Raw genomic sequence first — 15,475 nt, forward strand, 5'->3', positions numbered from 1 at the left:
CTCTACCAAATAATAATAATAATAATGAAAAAGGATTAGCTAGGCCCGGCGGTGCACGCTGTAGTCCCAGCTACTCAGGAGACAGGTTTGAGGCTGCAGTGAGCTACGATGGCACCACTGCACTTCAGCCTGGGCGACAGAGCAAGACCCTGTTTCTAAAGGGGGAAAAATAAAATAAAATCTCAAAGAATCTTGCACACAGATGGTGACTAGCACCTTTCTCTGGCAGTTCTGTGCGATACTGGTCACCTGTGGGACTTCAGTGCATTGCAGGTGGGTTAATGGACTGCAGGTGACTGTCCTTGGTGAGAGGCCAAACCAGAGGACCTAAATGCCGGCGTGGCAGCCCCTCCTCAGCTGCACTGAAGCCCCTCTCAACTGGAAACAAGGGACGAGGATCTAATTCACAGGTCAAGGGTTGGGGTCTAGTCTGACCACGTGGCTTTGGCCAAGGTCCCTACCACAGTGAGGCTCAGGCTCTGACACTGAAATGAACGAGGTAGAGCTCAGCTCCGCGGTTTCTCTCAGGGGCTCCCCTGGTGTGCGTGTGGGGCTCTTTTGGGTGGTGAGGGACAGAGACCCATTAAGGCTAGTGATGGGCCGTGCCCCAAGGAAGCCCCCATGTCCAGCTGTGCCGTCGGCCTCACAGGGCAGGTGGCAGAGACAGCATCCCTCCCCACGGTCTCACTGCCATTCCTGCGACTCAGCCTTTGCTCCTTCGGCCGCCGCCATCTCTGCTCTGCAGCAGAGTGTGGAGAACTGAAACTGGATCTTGCTTTTCTTTAGGCAGAACTGCAGTTGCTAGCAGTTTCTAGCGTCAGACACAGAAGTCACCTTGGAGCAGACCTTCTTTGTTTCTGGAAGGTCAACAGACCCTTTCAGCTAAGCCAATACAAGATGAATACCCACCGCTATTCTTTTTTTTTTTTTTTTTTGAGACAGAGTCTCACTCTGTTGCCCAGGCTAGAGTGCTGTGGCGTCAGCCTAGCTCACAGCAACCTCAAACTCCTGGGCTCGAGCGATCCTCCTGCCTCAGCCTCCCGAATAACTGGGACTACAGGCGTGCACCACCACGCCCAGCTAATTTTTTCTACATATTTGTAGTTGGCCAATTAATTTCTTTCTATTTTTAGTAGAGACGGGGTCTCGCTCTTGCTCAGGCTGGTTTTGAACTCCTGACCTTGAGTGATCTGCCCGCCTCGGCCTCCCAGAGGGCTAGGATTACAGGCGTGAGCCACCACGCCCATTCTTTCTTTAACCTCAAGATGGTATATAGGCTTCCCACCACTATTCTTGAACTAGCCTTGGAGTTGGGAATCTTCTCAAATGCAGATGCTTCGGGCCAGCACGCCAGCTGTTATGTTTTGTAACAATCATGGCAAAAAGGCTGCTGTAGGTCAGAGCATCTGGGCACAGGGTCTCTGGGAACTGGGAAGGACCTGAAATTCTCTCCCCGCTGAGGGCCTGCACTGGGCCTTGCCCTGGCGTAGGGAAACCTGCTAGAGGGCAGCAGGGGCCCCCGAGGCTGGGATTAAAGCATGTGGGTCCAAGAGAACCTTGGTCATCACAGCAGTGGAAACGGTGTCCATGAGCAGGGCAGGAGACGCTGTGACACGAGGGGGCACGAGGAGTCCTGAGTGGTGGGGAGGCAGTGGACAGAGGGGACACAGCTTCCACTGCATGTGAGCTCCCCCAGAAATTAAACTAGGGGGGGTGTGCATGGGCGGCTCCTGAGGGAAGAATCAGCTAGACACAGTTCTGGGGGCTGGGGAAGGCACAGTCTTCATCTGGGCGTAAAAAGGATTTGAGGCTGGCAAACAGGGTGCGGCGGTCACTGCTGCTTCCACCTCCCATCCTGAGCTGCCTTGCGGTGTCTGTGGCCTCGTGGCGGATGCACAAGGCGGATGGTTCTCTCTCCTGCCACCGCTCTTGGCTTTGATGGGATTTGGGACGTGCTAAAATGTGGCGTCTTGGCATTTGAGACAACAGCAGAAGCAGGAAGGTCACCTTGGCCCTCCCTTCGCCTGTCTCCGCTGAAGCAGGCCATCAAAGGACTCTCTGACTTTCCCCTAACGTAGGTCATAAGACCCTCCTTCCAGAAAGGTCTCCCCTATACCTGGGCGAAAGGAATGTCACACAGAGACTCCAAAAAGATCGGAACAAACAGGCTTTGCTAAGTTCACCCCGGTTTATCAGTGATTGATCACGCTCTTTTGTCCTCTAATCTCACTTTTGCACGACTGTCCATAAAAACACAGTTTCCCCAATGTCTTTGGGTCTTCATTTCTGAAGGCTCCTGTGTCGCCTAAAATGTATATTAAATATATTTGTGTGCTTTTCTCTTGCTGATCTGTCTTTTGTTGTAGGGTCTCGGCTAGGCGCCTGGCGGTGGGTGAGGACAGGTGTTATTTACCTTTGTCCTGCAGCCTCCTCCGAGCTCCACTCTCTGCGCCCCCTGTCTGGCACACAGACTCCCTGGGCAGGTTTGCCTCCTGGGCTGGGGCACATGTGCTGGTCCTGTGGCTCTAGGCAGAGTGACTGCGGCCTGGGGCACAAATCCCGAGAACTGGTTTTCCAGCGCATGCAGAGCCCCAGTTCTCAGTGGGGCGTACACTGACCGGCAGTTCGGGCTTCCTGGCCCATGTGTCCGCCGCGCTGTGGTTTCTCCTCCTCAGAGCCCCTGCCCTCGCTCTTTTCTACTGTATTCTTTTTTTTTTTTTTTTTTTGAGACAGGGTCTCAGTTTGTTGCCCAGGCTAGAGTGAGTGCTGTGGCGTCAGCCTAGCTCACAGCAACCTCAATCTCCTGGGCTCAAGCGGTCCTCCTGCCTCAGCCTCCCGAGTAGCTGGGACTACAGGCATGCGCCACCATGCCCGGCTAATTTTTTGTATATATTTTTAGTTGGCCAATTAATTTCTTTCCATTTATAGTAGAGACGGGGTCTCGCTCTTGCTCAGGCTGGTTTTGAACTCCTGACCTCGAGCAATCCTCCTGCCTCGGCCTCGCAGAGTGCTAGGATTACAGGCGTGATCTACTGTATTCTTTTAATTTTGTTTTTTTGGTTTTTGAGACAGAGTCTCGCTTTGTTGCCCAGGCTAGAGTGAGTGCCGTGTCGTCAGCCTAGCTCATGGCAACCTCAAACGCCTGGGCTCAAGCGATCCTTCTGCCTCAGCCTCCCGAGTAGCTGGGACTACAGGCATGCGCCACCATGCCCGGCTAATTTTTTCTCTATATATTTTTAGTTGGTCGATTAATTTCTTGCTGCTTTTAATAGAGACATAAAGATAAAAAACAATGCAATAGAAAACAAGATAATATTAATGAGACTCAAAACCGAAACTGGTTCTTTGAAAAGACAAATAAGACAGACAAACCCCTGCAAATTAAAAAAAAAGAAGGTGTAATATAAGCAATGTTAGAAATGAGAAGGAGTTTATAACTATGGATACAATAGCGACTTTTAAAAATCATAACAGAATACTGTGGACAATTTATCACAATTTTACATTTATATAAAATGGATAATTTTCTAGAAAAATATAAATTACTGAAAGAAACTTAAAACAATCTGAATATACCTATAAGCATTGCAGTACTAGAATCAGTAATCAAAAATATAACCTCATTCCTCCAAATTAATTAAGATAGGAGGCCCAGATAGTTTCACTGCTGAGGTTTATCAGCTTCAATGAAGAGATAAGCCTTCATACAGAAACAGTTCCGGCTAGTGGGGAAAAACTCCCAAACTCATTTAATGAGATAAATTAGTAAAACCTTAAAGCAAAAACCAGAGAAGGGCGGTACAATGAAGGAAAATTTTAGGCCAGTCTCACTTAGGAACATAATTATAAAAATCCAAAATAAAATATTAGCAAATTAAATACAGAAATATGTTTAAAAGTATAACGTGACCAAGCAGGTTTTATCCCACAAACATAAAGGGTGGTTTAACCTGAGAAACTCAATTAAAGAAATGTTCCTATTAAGTAGATTAATGAAGAAAAAAATATGATTATCTCAGTAGGTGCAGGAAAAGCAGTTGCTAAAATTCAATTCACTTTAATGAAAAACCAGAACTCAAAACAAACAAAACAAAACAAAACCCAAACAAGCCTCCTTTCCCGTGGCCTCTGTCAGCTGCCTCAATTCATCTCTCCTCTTCCTCATCACACTCTATCTTTCCAGCTCTTCTTTACCCTTTAAAAACTCACATTCTGTCATGGGTGGCACCTTTGCCTTGTTCCCTCTGCATGGAATATTCTGGAATATTCTGCTCCCAGCTCTTCCCAGAGGTCTTTCTAGTCACTTAGATATTAGCACAGCTGTTATCTTTTCAGGAGGCCTTGTCTAAACACCCTCTCTAAATAACCACCCCTCTGTTCTCTTTCCCGGCACATAGTTTCATTTCCGCCTTGGCACTGGTTGTGAACACTGCCTGTTTATGTGTTTGCTTGTTCAACATCTCCCGCCTTCAAACGTGAGTGCCAAGGGCAGCGGGACCCTCTCTACCCACTGCCTAGAGCAGCACTGGGCACACTTTAGGTGCTAAAGAAATATTTGCTCTCTTTCCTTGGCCATTATTGGCCATTATTCAGAAAATATTATAATATGAGTAAATTAAACCTATTCATTTTTCAAATATAATGAAATATTCTTTTTTTGTTTTGTTTTTTGTTTGTTTTTGAGACAGAGTCTCACTTTGTTGCCTGGGTTAGAGTGCCGTGGTGTCAGCCTAGCTCACAGCAACCTCAAACTCAGGGGCACAAACGATCCTCCTGCCTCAGTCTCCCAAGTAGCTGGTACCACAGGCATGCGCCACCATGCCCAGCTCATTTTTTCTATATATTTTTAGTTGGCCAATTAATTTCTATTTTCAGTAGAGACCGGGGGTCTTGCTCTTGCTCAGGCTGGTTTCGAACTCCTGACCTTGAGCAATCCACCCGCCTTGGCCTCCCAGAGTGCTAGGATTACAGGCGTGAGCCACCGCGCCCGGCCCATTTTTCAAATATAGTGAAATATTCCTGAGACTATATGTAACAGCAAAGTTGATAGGTTGCATTTTGTAGACATCTCATTGAAAATTTATTGATTTTGATCTTACAGTTTTGTTTTGTTATTTTAGAGAGAAAACAGCCTTCAACGTTTTCATAATTGTACCAAATCCATAAGCCCTAGGCCCTGTGCCTATGGTGTCTAATGAAAAATGGACCTTTATGAGACAATTATGCCAGTTTTGTCTTTCCTTCTTTGTCTATGCATCCAATAAATGGAATTGATTTTGTTTTTAAAGTGTAATTTTATTTATTTTTATTTTATTATTTTTTTATTTCGGCATATTATAGGGGTACAGATTTTAAGGTTTCAATAAATGCCCATTCCTCCCCTTCCCCTTAAAGTGTAATTTTAAAGAATTGTGAGATTCATGTGGACAGGTATGGAGAACCTAAACAAGTTGACTATTATCTGAGGTACTGAACTTACACGGCCATTTCTGTTAGCAGATGCCAATGGGAGAGCAGCGCCCTCTAGTGTGCATTTTGAGAGGGAATGTTGAGTGAGTCGGACCCTCGGGAAGACAGGGCTGATTTTTCTCTAGTGCCCGCATGGCCACGTGGATGTTAGAATGTAGAACCCAGGCAGGGACCACGTGCGTGTCCAGTTAATACTCGCCAAATGAATTAATGGCTAGAACCATGAGCTTTTCGGGGTTCCCTAAAGAAGTGAGTCAGAAAAATGAATTGTGCCGTCAGAGATGAAATGGAAGTTGACAGCTGGTCTAGAGGAGACGAGTAAATGGAAGGCAGTGCAATTAGAAATTCATTTCCCTTTCTGGTTTCAAGAAGAAATAAGAAGGAAACAGAGAGTAACTTCCCAAAGAGAATTAGGCACCCAGAAAGGCGGCAGGTTTGCTCATAAAGACCCAACACATTTAAAAGGCAGTGAAGGTGGGTGACGCACCAGCCCCACTGGCTGTCTCAGCAGACCTCGGAGGACAGAGAAGGCAGCAAGTGACGACAGTGGGAAAACTGGTGATAGGCAGCTGAAGTTGTGGGCTGCTGTCACCCGCAACGTCACCCATGGTAAACGTTTGTCACCAAACGTTTACCATGTAACTGTTCCCTGGGGAGATCTGAACACCAGTGGGATATTTGATATTACAGAATCATTCATTTTTCTTAGCTCTGTTGTTGTGCTTATGTTAATAGAAGGACTTTTATCCTTCAGGGATAGGTACTGAATAAAATGCCCTCCAGATCTGCTTCAAAATGATCTGGGGTCTGGGTGAGGGCAGGGACAGAGGTGAAACAACACGGACTACGTGTTGGTAATTTTTTTTTTTTTGAGACAGTGTCACTTTGTTGCCCAGGATAGAGTGAGTGCCATGGCGTCAGCCTAGCTCACAGCAACCTCTAACTCCTGGGCTCAAGTGATCCTACTGCCTCAGCCTCCCGAGTAGCTGGGGCTACTTTTTTTCTATATATATTAGTTGGCCAATTAATTTATTTCTATTTATAGTAGAGATGGGGTCTCGCTCTTGCTCAGGCTGGTTTCGAACTCCTGACCTCGAGCAATCCACCCGCCTCTGCCTCCCAGAGTGCTAGGATTACAGGCATGAGCCACCGCGCCCGGCCTGCATGTGATCTTTTTTGCCTTTTGAAAATTCCTCTCCTGATATGCCTAGAAAAGCTAATGTGTTGTGGGTAGGAAAGGAAATGTTTTTTGGTGGATCTGAAGTTTCCGTTTTGGGCTATTTCCTTTGGCCCAAAAGATCATGATGGCTGAGGAGGGAGAGGGGCTGAGGGGCCCCCTTGTTTAATTTATATATGGGGTGATTTCAAAATAGTTCCTTCATTATAGGGAGAGGCATTGCCCGGGCGTGATGGCTCACACCTGTAATCCTAGCCCTCTGGGAGGCCGAGACGGGGGGATCACTCAAGGTCAGGAGTTCAAAACCAGCCTGAGCGAGAGTGAGACCCCGTCTCTACTAAAAATAGAAAGAAATTAATTGGCCAACTAAAAATATATAGAAATTATGAGCCGGGCATGGTGGCGCATGCCTGTAGTCCCAGCTACTCGGGAGGCTGAGGCAGCAGGATCGCTTGAGCCCAGGAGTTTGAGGTTGCTCCAACTGATGCCACGGCACTCTAGCTGGGGCAACAGAGTGAGATTCTGTCTCAAAAAAAAAAAAAAAAGAAAAAGAAAAAAGAAATGATTGGGATAGGCAAAGTAATTAGGTAATTGATCCAAATAATTTTTGTGGTTGAATTGATGGAAGGATGAATCCAGTTCTCTACATTCACTAGAAAATATGAAAAGTTTTGCAAGTGCTGCTGAATGAATAGAATTGTATACAAGCCCTGTCTGCTGTCCATCAAATAGTTGAGTAAAAACCAACTTAAAAAAAATGGACTTCATTGTTTAGAGCAGCTTTAGATTCACAGCAAAATTGAGCAGAAAGTTCCGAGAGTTCTATACCCCCACCCCTGCGTAGGCACGCCCCCCCCGCCCCCCACTGTCAGAGCGGCGCCTGTGTTACAGCTGGTGAACCCGCACCGACATATCATCATCACCCAGAGCCCACGGTTTACGTTAGGGCTCGCTCTTGCTGTTGCACGTTCCGTGAGTTTGGACAAATGCATGATGACACACATCCACCATGCAGAGTAGTTTCACTGCCATAGAAATCCTGTGTGCTCTGCCTGTTCCGCCCTCCCCCTCCCCGTCTCCTGCAGCCACTGATCTTTTTACCATCTTCATGGTTTTGCCTTTTCCAGCATGTCCTGCAGTTGGAATCATGGTGTGTAGCCTTTCAGATTGGCTTCTTTCACTTAGTAGCATGCATTGAAGTTTCCTCCCTGTCTTTCCATGGCTTGACATGAGCCAACTTTGACACTTGTACATGGCAATGCCCTGAGGATTTTTATTGTTGTTTTTTGAAGTAAACGTTTTTAAAAAAAAAAATGATAGAAATAATTCTTGAGCATTCCAACTCTTTAAAGCGATTATTATCCGTAATCATCCGGTCCCTTGGTTGGGGTGCTGTAGCTGCTCTGGAATGCAGTCTTGGGGTGCGGGCGGGGAATGCCATGCTGGGATTTCAGATGGTGATGCCCAGCTGTAACAAAATTCCCTAAATTAAAGCGAAATGACTGCTGTTTGGCATTTTAAAAAGTAATTTCTGTGTTTGCCTGAATTTAGAGAAATTCTGAGGAACACTGGAAATGACTAGAAATTTCATCAAAAAATGAAGGATTAGCATCAACTTCCAGTTGAGACAGGTTGTAGTTTTCAGGCAGGATTGGGACACTCTGGATCTTTTTTTTTTTTTTTTTTTTTTTGGAAAGGGGTTGGGGGAGGGGTAGAGATGAAACAAGATTGACCACGTGTTGATACTTCTGAAGTTGGGTGAGAGGTAACAGGGGGTTGATTATACTTTTCTTTCTTTCTTTTTAAAACATTGTGGCAAAATACATATAACATAAAATTTACCATCTGCTATGGCTGGAACGTGTGTGTCCTCTCCAAGATTCATGTTGAAATTAGATCCCCAATGCAACAATATTAAGAGGCAGGGACTTTAGGAAATGTTTAAGTCAGGAGGGTTGAACCCTCATGAATGGGATTAGCAACCTTAAAAAAGGGCAGGCAGGAACTAGCTAGCTAGCACCCTTTTGCCCTCCCATCGTTTGCACCATGTGAGGATGCAACAAGACTGGTGCCATCCTGGAAGCAGAGAGCAGCCCTCACCAGACACCAAATCTGCTGGCATCTTGATCTTGGGCTTCCCAGCCTCCAGAACTAGAAGACAATGAATTTGTGTTGAGTTAAAAAAACTGCAAGTCTTGGAAAAGTAAGAAGCACTCCTGCACACCTGTAAGTGTTGTGTTTTTTTTTCAACATTTATTGAGCACTTACTGTGTACTGCCTCCTGGTCAGTGAAGATGGCACCAAGGTTGGAAGGCCCTGAAAGATCCTGCCCTCGGATCTCCCGGGCAAGGCCCCATGCCGGCTCCCGACAACTTGTCCAGCCCTCCTGGAACTTCTCCTGTGGCAGGGGACAGTGGTGTGGCCCCACCTGTTAAAGGGAGGGACACATAGGACTGCCCTCCTGGGGAGTCTTTGCACAGACCTAGGTGTGCCCCACCCAGCTCCAGATGTCCCTCTTTCTAAGGCAGAACAAAACCCCTCACGCTGGTGGTCGTGTCCCGTGGAAAGAGGGACATGAGGTGGTCGTGTATGCTGGGGATGGAATCAGAAGCAGGAATGGCCTTTTCTCTAGTGGTTGCACATTCCCCTCGTGTCTCCGGCGTCCTGAGCACTCTTGGCCCCTCCTTTGCCTGCCTTGGCTGTCACCGGGCTGCAGGGGCCACCCCTGCCGTCACGCGGTCATGCGCTCTGCACCGTCCACCACCCTCCATCCTGTGCGCTGGGCCCTCCCGTAAGAGCTACAGTTTGTAAAAGTTGTCGGAGAATGGAGTCCCTTGGGGCATGGGCGGGGATAGCGGGCCCCACACGCTCCCTGGGTGCCCCTCACTGCTTGTCACCCGACCTTGCCCCCAAACTGTGAGAGGTTGGAGGATTGACCTCAGTCCTCGCTCTCCCTGTGTTCACACCTCGGCCTGCACCTCATCTTGGGCAGATCACACTCCCCTGTCCCCTGGCTTTGGGTTTGGCCTTGTGACGTGCTTTGCCCGATGGGATGGGGCAGAGGGAGAGGCCCCAACCCTGGGCCTGCCCCTTGCGAGACCCCGAGAGCTTCTGCCTTGCCACGGGAGCTTCCCTGGGTGGTACCTGTCCCTTCCACCCGGGACCCGGAATGAACACACGTGGGGCAGAGCCGCTCCAGCCGACCTACAGGTCAACAGGTGAAGCCAGAGAACTCGCAGATGTACAAGAAATAAACGTTTATTGTTATATGTTTATTGATGCATTATATGCCATGTATCAATTTTTGCGGTTGCTACACACCACCATTTTGGTGGTAGGGAACTGGTGCATACACTAATTCCCTTTCCTTCTCCCTCCAAATTTGGTCCGAATTAACACCTCTTTGTCTTCATCTCACATCCTATTGCTTTTTTTCCTTATTACAAAAGCACTGCGATTTATGCATCGAAGCAAAAAAAAACAAAGGCGGAATCCCCATAGTTCCATACCCTTGTGTGAACACACTGGTGTGTAGTCTGTCAGAAGATGTTAAATCATTCTCTATCCAGGTGTATATTTAAAAAAAACGCATTAACTTTTTAAAAAAGCAGATTGTTCCATTTAGCGACGCACATAAATGTCCCAGCTGCCGGCACTGTCCCAGGGTTCTGTGGAGTGTTTTCAAGTCTGCCTTTCAGCATCCTCCGAAAAGTGCGAGGTGGAGGCTGGTGGTGGGTGGGGTCACCTGGCTCCTTTGACAAGAGCATCTTCACCTCCGTTCTGGAACGCCGCGATCAAATGCAGTACGGGGTGTGGCGGAAAATGGCCTGGGCCGGGAGTCCGGGGACCTGGGTGTCACACCTTGCGGCTAACTTTATCGTCTGCTTCTCAGAAAGGGTCAAAGGAGGCTCCGTGTTTGGCTCAGAAGGTTAAGCGCTGAGAGGCTTGTGCACGCCAGGCTCTGGGGACATTCTAGCTTTAGCGGAAGAGTTCTTGTGAGTGTTGAATTTCCCCATCCCCTGCACCTGTTTATCCACAGCGCGGGAAGGCGCGCTGCGCTTTGGCTGAGGGTGCTGGCCCCTGGCTGTGGCGCCCAGCTCTCGGGGCAGGAGCACCGGCCTCTGAGGTGCTACGATCGAGGGATCCCTGCGGTCCCTCCGGCTCTTGGCCTAGGCTGGCTCTCACCGTGTTTCCTTCACGCTGGGTTTCCTGGTCTGCTCTGTGTCGTCCTTGTCTGGGCGGCTGCATGGTGGACGTCACAGTTACGCAGATGCCCCGTTGCCGCAGTGGTCTCTCCTCGCGTGCCCCGGAGGGTTCCTGTCTGCTGGCGTCCCCTCCACAGAGGCGTAACCTCAGGGATGCTTTGACACTTGGGAGGAAAGGAAGAAGGCAGCCTCGGGGTGCAGGCCACCCGGTGGGCACGCCCAAGGCTGGGGCCGGGGCCAGGGAAACGGCGTTTCTCAGAGCAAGAGGACGGTGGGCACGGGTTTAGGAGCAGAATCGGGCAGGATTTCAGGCCCATAGCGCCGGGGCAGTACATAACCTGCGTGTTATTTGTGGAGCATGCAGTGACTCAGAAACACTTTGGGTCACAATTAGCATTAGCACAACAGCCTGCTGCTGCTGCTGCGGAGCTGGAGTCTGATGTCACTAACAGCAGTGCTGAAGGGCTGGGGCACTTTGCAATGTGTGTCTGTCTCCGGGGGCGCCCGCCTAGGGCAGATCCCTCCTGGTTTGCCCAGCACTAGGTGTTCTCTGGAAAACAGGAAGATGCAGCTTCCCTCCACGTGGTGCCTACTGGGCAGGGGTGGCTGAGAAAAGCTGCTCTCACCCTGCGTGCTACAGCGGGTTAGTTGCAGAGCTCTCTAAGTGTCACATGCTTTGTGCCCCAGGCCCAGCGGAGTGCCCCATGATGGGCCGGGCTGGGTTCTGTCTTGGCCTTTCTGGTGTCTGGAATGAAGCCTCATTGTTGAGCTTTGGTAAAGATACCCCACTGAGAGCTACCGAACCCCAAGTCCAAGAAGACACAGAGCGGGGTGGGTGCCACCCACAGGCTGTACCTGAGGCTTCAATCCTGGACCCCCAAATACCCCATGACAATGCGGGGTGGAGGTCGGAGGCTTGCTGTGGCTGCTGACACCCTGGCTCCCCCATTGTCCTCAAAGGAGAAGAAAATAGTCGAAATTAGTTTGACAAGCAATTCTTTTTTTTTGAGACAGAGCCTCACTTTGTTGTCTAGGCTAGAGTGCCATGGCATCAGCCTAGCTCACAGCAATCTCAAACTCCTGGGCTCAAGCAATCCTGCTGCCTCAGCCTCCCAAGTAGCCGGGAATACAGGCATGTGCCACCATGCCTGGCTAATTTTTTCTATATATTTTTAGTTGGCCAATTAATTTCTTTCTATTTTTAGTAGAGACGGGGTCTCGCACTTGCTCAGGCTGGTTTCGAACTCATGACCTCGAGCCATCCACCTGCCTCAGCCTCCCAGAATGCTGGGATTACAGGCATGAGCCACCGTGCCTGGCCAACAAGCAATTCTTAAAAAAAAGAAAACTGCATACATTTGCTTTGGCCTTGGATAAGAATCTAATGTCAGGTGGCAGTGGGTAAGCATTTTAGTTTATACTAAATTAATTAGATCTGTAGGACATATACATTTGTTTTCTGTAGCTCAATTGCATTTCTGTCTGCAAGCCCTCCTGCTGCCGGGTGGTAAGAAACAAGACACCCTTAACTGCTTGCTGCCCGGTCCCGGAGGGCTGCACCAGAGGCCGCTCCCGTCCCTTGTCCTGGCCCGCCTGGCTTTTGGGTTTAGCCTTTCTCTGCAGCTTCCACAGAGCTCGGGCGGGGGATCTGTTCTGAGGCTGCTGTGCCACCCGCCTGGGCACCCTGGGTAGCTGTTTCTCTCGGGGTCTCCCCATCTCCTTGCTATGCTGCTATGCTCCACCCGCACTCGCTGGGTTCTGGGTGCAGGCCCCTCCTCTGGGGGCTAACCGGCCTCTGTCCCTTCCCCTTCTGCCAGTCATGCAGGGTGGCGGGAAGGAAGTCTCCTTTGGGCTGAGGGAATCCTCCTCCCTTCCTTCTGGCCGTGGCTGTTCTCGATGCCCTCCTCCGCCCTCCGCCCCGGGGCGTGTGTGCTGGAAACCAGGTCAGGCTGTGTCTTCCTCCCGCTCCACCCCGCCGCCAGGCAAAGGGCACGGAGTCACGAAGGCCATGTCTGTGGGTCGGAACCGCAGCGTAGCATTCTAGCCACGCAGATGACTGTCACGCTAGGATGAACCCAAGCGAGGAGGCGTACGAGTGGCCCTGAGTGATGCCGAATTGCTTCCTCGGTGGTTTCTAACATCTTCCTTCTTGTCTGCAGGCCAAGAAGAAGACAAAACAGAAGCCGTTTTGGTTGACAGGCCACATCGTAGCAGTTGGCAGTCTCTGTGGTCAAACCAGAGAGGGGAGAGAAAATGACAGCAGGAAGGGCTTCTGGGGAGAGCCCGTCCTTTGGAAATGTGGGCAGTTTTCGTTTGAGGGGGTCAAGCTGGGCTGCCACTCAGTCTCTCTGCACCCCGACACCGACACACCACGCCTGTTGCCAGTATGAGGTTGTGGGGAGCTGCCCCAGGCCCAGGCTGCATGGAAGGGTTTTGGGGTTGAACGATTGGGGATATAGCTGGGGCACCCCCAAAGGAGGGACCTGATGCAGGCCTCAGTCTTCCCTGCTGACCTGGGGACCTGATCCGGGACTTGCCCTGTGCAGCGAGTCCTGGGTCCCTGCTTGGCTCTTGGGGACCCTGAGCCGTCTTCCCCTCCAGATTCCGAACTCCACTGACGACACCCCCCACCGCTGTTTCGGCTGCTGTGACAGCTTTGCCCTCCTCGGCTCGGATATTCCCAGAGCAGAGCGCGCAGGGGAAGCCGTGGAAGGGTGTTGGTTAGTTTGGGCAGCGGCTCCGGGACCCTCCCTGCCCAGCCTGAACCTCCAGCCGGGGAGGCGCATTCACAGCGAGGGGCCAGGTGGGGCTGGGCAGGCCTGGGGGGCCGGGACATTTTGCCAGCCGGAGTGTGTTGTCATCAAGGGTGCAGACGGAATCGCAGGATCAGTGGGTGACCAGTCTCTGCCCTGGAATCTCACCATCTTCTCACGAGTGACAGAAACTCGACCTGGAGAAGCTCTCGTGGCTTGAGCTCGCTGAGCTCTGGACCCTCAGGGCAGTGGTTCCTGCTGTAGTCGCCACCAGCTGATCTGCGGGTGTTGCAGGAGCTGGGTGTTGGGCAGTGCTGGGGGCAGGTGTGCCGTGGTGGGAGGTGGTGGGAAACCGCCACAGGAGGTGGGCAGGAAGAGAGCAGAGGGTGCCTGTGCTTCAAGGGCACGTGGGCCCCAGGCAGAGGCTGGGAGCGTGCCCACTGGGGAGCGGCCTGGGCTCCACCCGCACTCGCTGGCTCCTGGGCGCCCAGGCTGGTAGCTGCCCCAGGGTGTTCCTCAGCCTCTCATGACCTCTGCCCTTCTCTGGTTCTTCTAGAACTTACGTTCAGGAGAAGACACCCGGGACAGTCACTACGATAACAACAGTAACAAGACCTCCTGCACCAGAGTAGATGCGAGGGCCATCGTAAAGTAAGGGGAGCCCCTGAAGGAGCCCCAGCCGAGAAGGGCCGGGATTTCCTGTTTGGGTGGGGGTGAGTGACTATGGAATTCAAAGTCAGAGAGGAAGCTGCTTCCTGGGCTCTTGGGGACCCTGGTCAAGCTCCCAGAGTAGAGGGAGCCTGAGGAATGAGCTAAAGAACAGGCCTTTGTCTCCAAGGCCGGGGCCGAGGGCTTTGCCAGGGAAGGCGCTCCTGGGTCTCATGGTCCCCAGGTTTGGGGGACTCTCCTCTCTTAGGTCTCTTCCTGCAGATCCCCACTGTCACGCCACGGGGCTCAGCCCAACATGCCGTTGAGGGCAGAAAAGCAACTGCCCTTAGTCTGCCCCAGAGTCGCTGGTCCCACCCAGGGGCCCTGTGCCCTGCGCACTGCACCTGCCACAGAGGCTGATGCTGCAGGACCCATGGCCACATCGAAGACCCTGGCCCAGCACTCTCCCTGAGCCAGGCAATGGGTTAGCGCTTTGCAGACTTTGGGTCCTCTAGCACCTCGGTCACTCGATAGCTGGGAATTGTACCTCCATCCTGCAGATAAGAGAACTGCCATGCAGAATGCGTCAGGGGCTTGCTCAGTTCCCACACGTAGTGAGTGACAGAGCTGGGATTCAGGTTCAGGTGCGATGGTGCCTTATCTCTGAGCTCTCGGCCCTGATGCGCCTTTCGAGATTAGGGAACCCTCTTGCATGAAAGGCAGAAAGGCAATTAATTGCCCTACATGAACAAGGACTATGGGTGACAGTTTCATCTGTCCCAAGTGCTGACTGAAGAGCCCCCAGTCTATGGGGTTAGGGGCCAGATGCCTGAGGACCTGCGGAGGCGAGGCCAGGGCTGCAGGCTGGACGAGAGCCGTACCTGGCCTCCAAGGCCTCCTGAGCACAGGTGCAGCTCCCTGCAGTCCACACTTGCTGGCCTGGGTCTCTGGCCTCCACCTGGTGGCTCCTGGGAACCCCCCTGTGTGAGGAGCCCCGACACTGTCACGCTCCAGCCTCACTTGAGGAGTTGTTTCCTGCTAAAGGACCAGGGACCCAGGCTGACCAAAAGGCCTATGAGGAGAGATGGTAAGCTCAGGAAGCGGACAAGGAGACCCAGACATCCCTTACCCTGTGTGCAGAACAAGCCCCCGGGGAGCCCGGCTGCCACGGTGAGATGTCAGGGCCCAGCACAGCGGTGGGAAGGCCGTGCGGGGGACAGGCG

General features: G+C 51.1%; 1 protein-coding gene across 1 annotated transcript in view; it reads left to right on the plus strand.

Moving 5' to 3' along the window:
• The first annotated feature begins 3,176 nt into the window (after nt 1–3,176).
• The window catches only part of GIMAP7 (GTPase, IMAP family member 7), a 69,071-nt gene continuing 56,772 nt past the window's right edge, over nt 3,177–15,475 (plus strand). Inside the window, exon 1 of the mRNA XM_076006726.1 lies at nt 3,177–3,194. The gene's annotated coding sequence lies outside the window, so the exon portion shown is untranslated. The remainder of the gene's footprint in view (nt 3,195–15,475) is intronic.

Source organism: Microcebus murinus, chromosome 9, assembly GCF_040939455.1.
Source record: "Microcebus murinus isolate Inina chromosome 9, M.murinus_Inina_mat1.0, whole genome shotgun sequence".
Lineage (NCBI taxonomy): Eukaryota > Metazoa > Chordata > Mammalia > Primates > Cheirogaleidae > Microcebus > Microcebus murinus.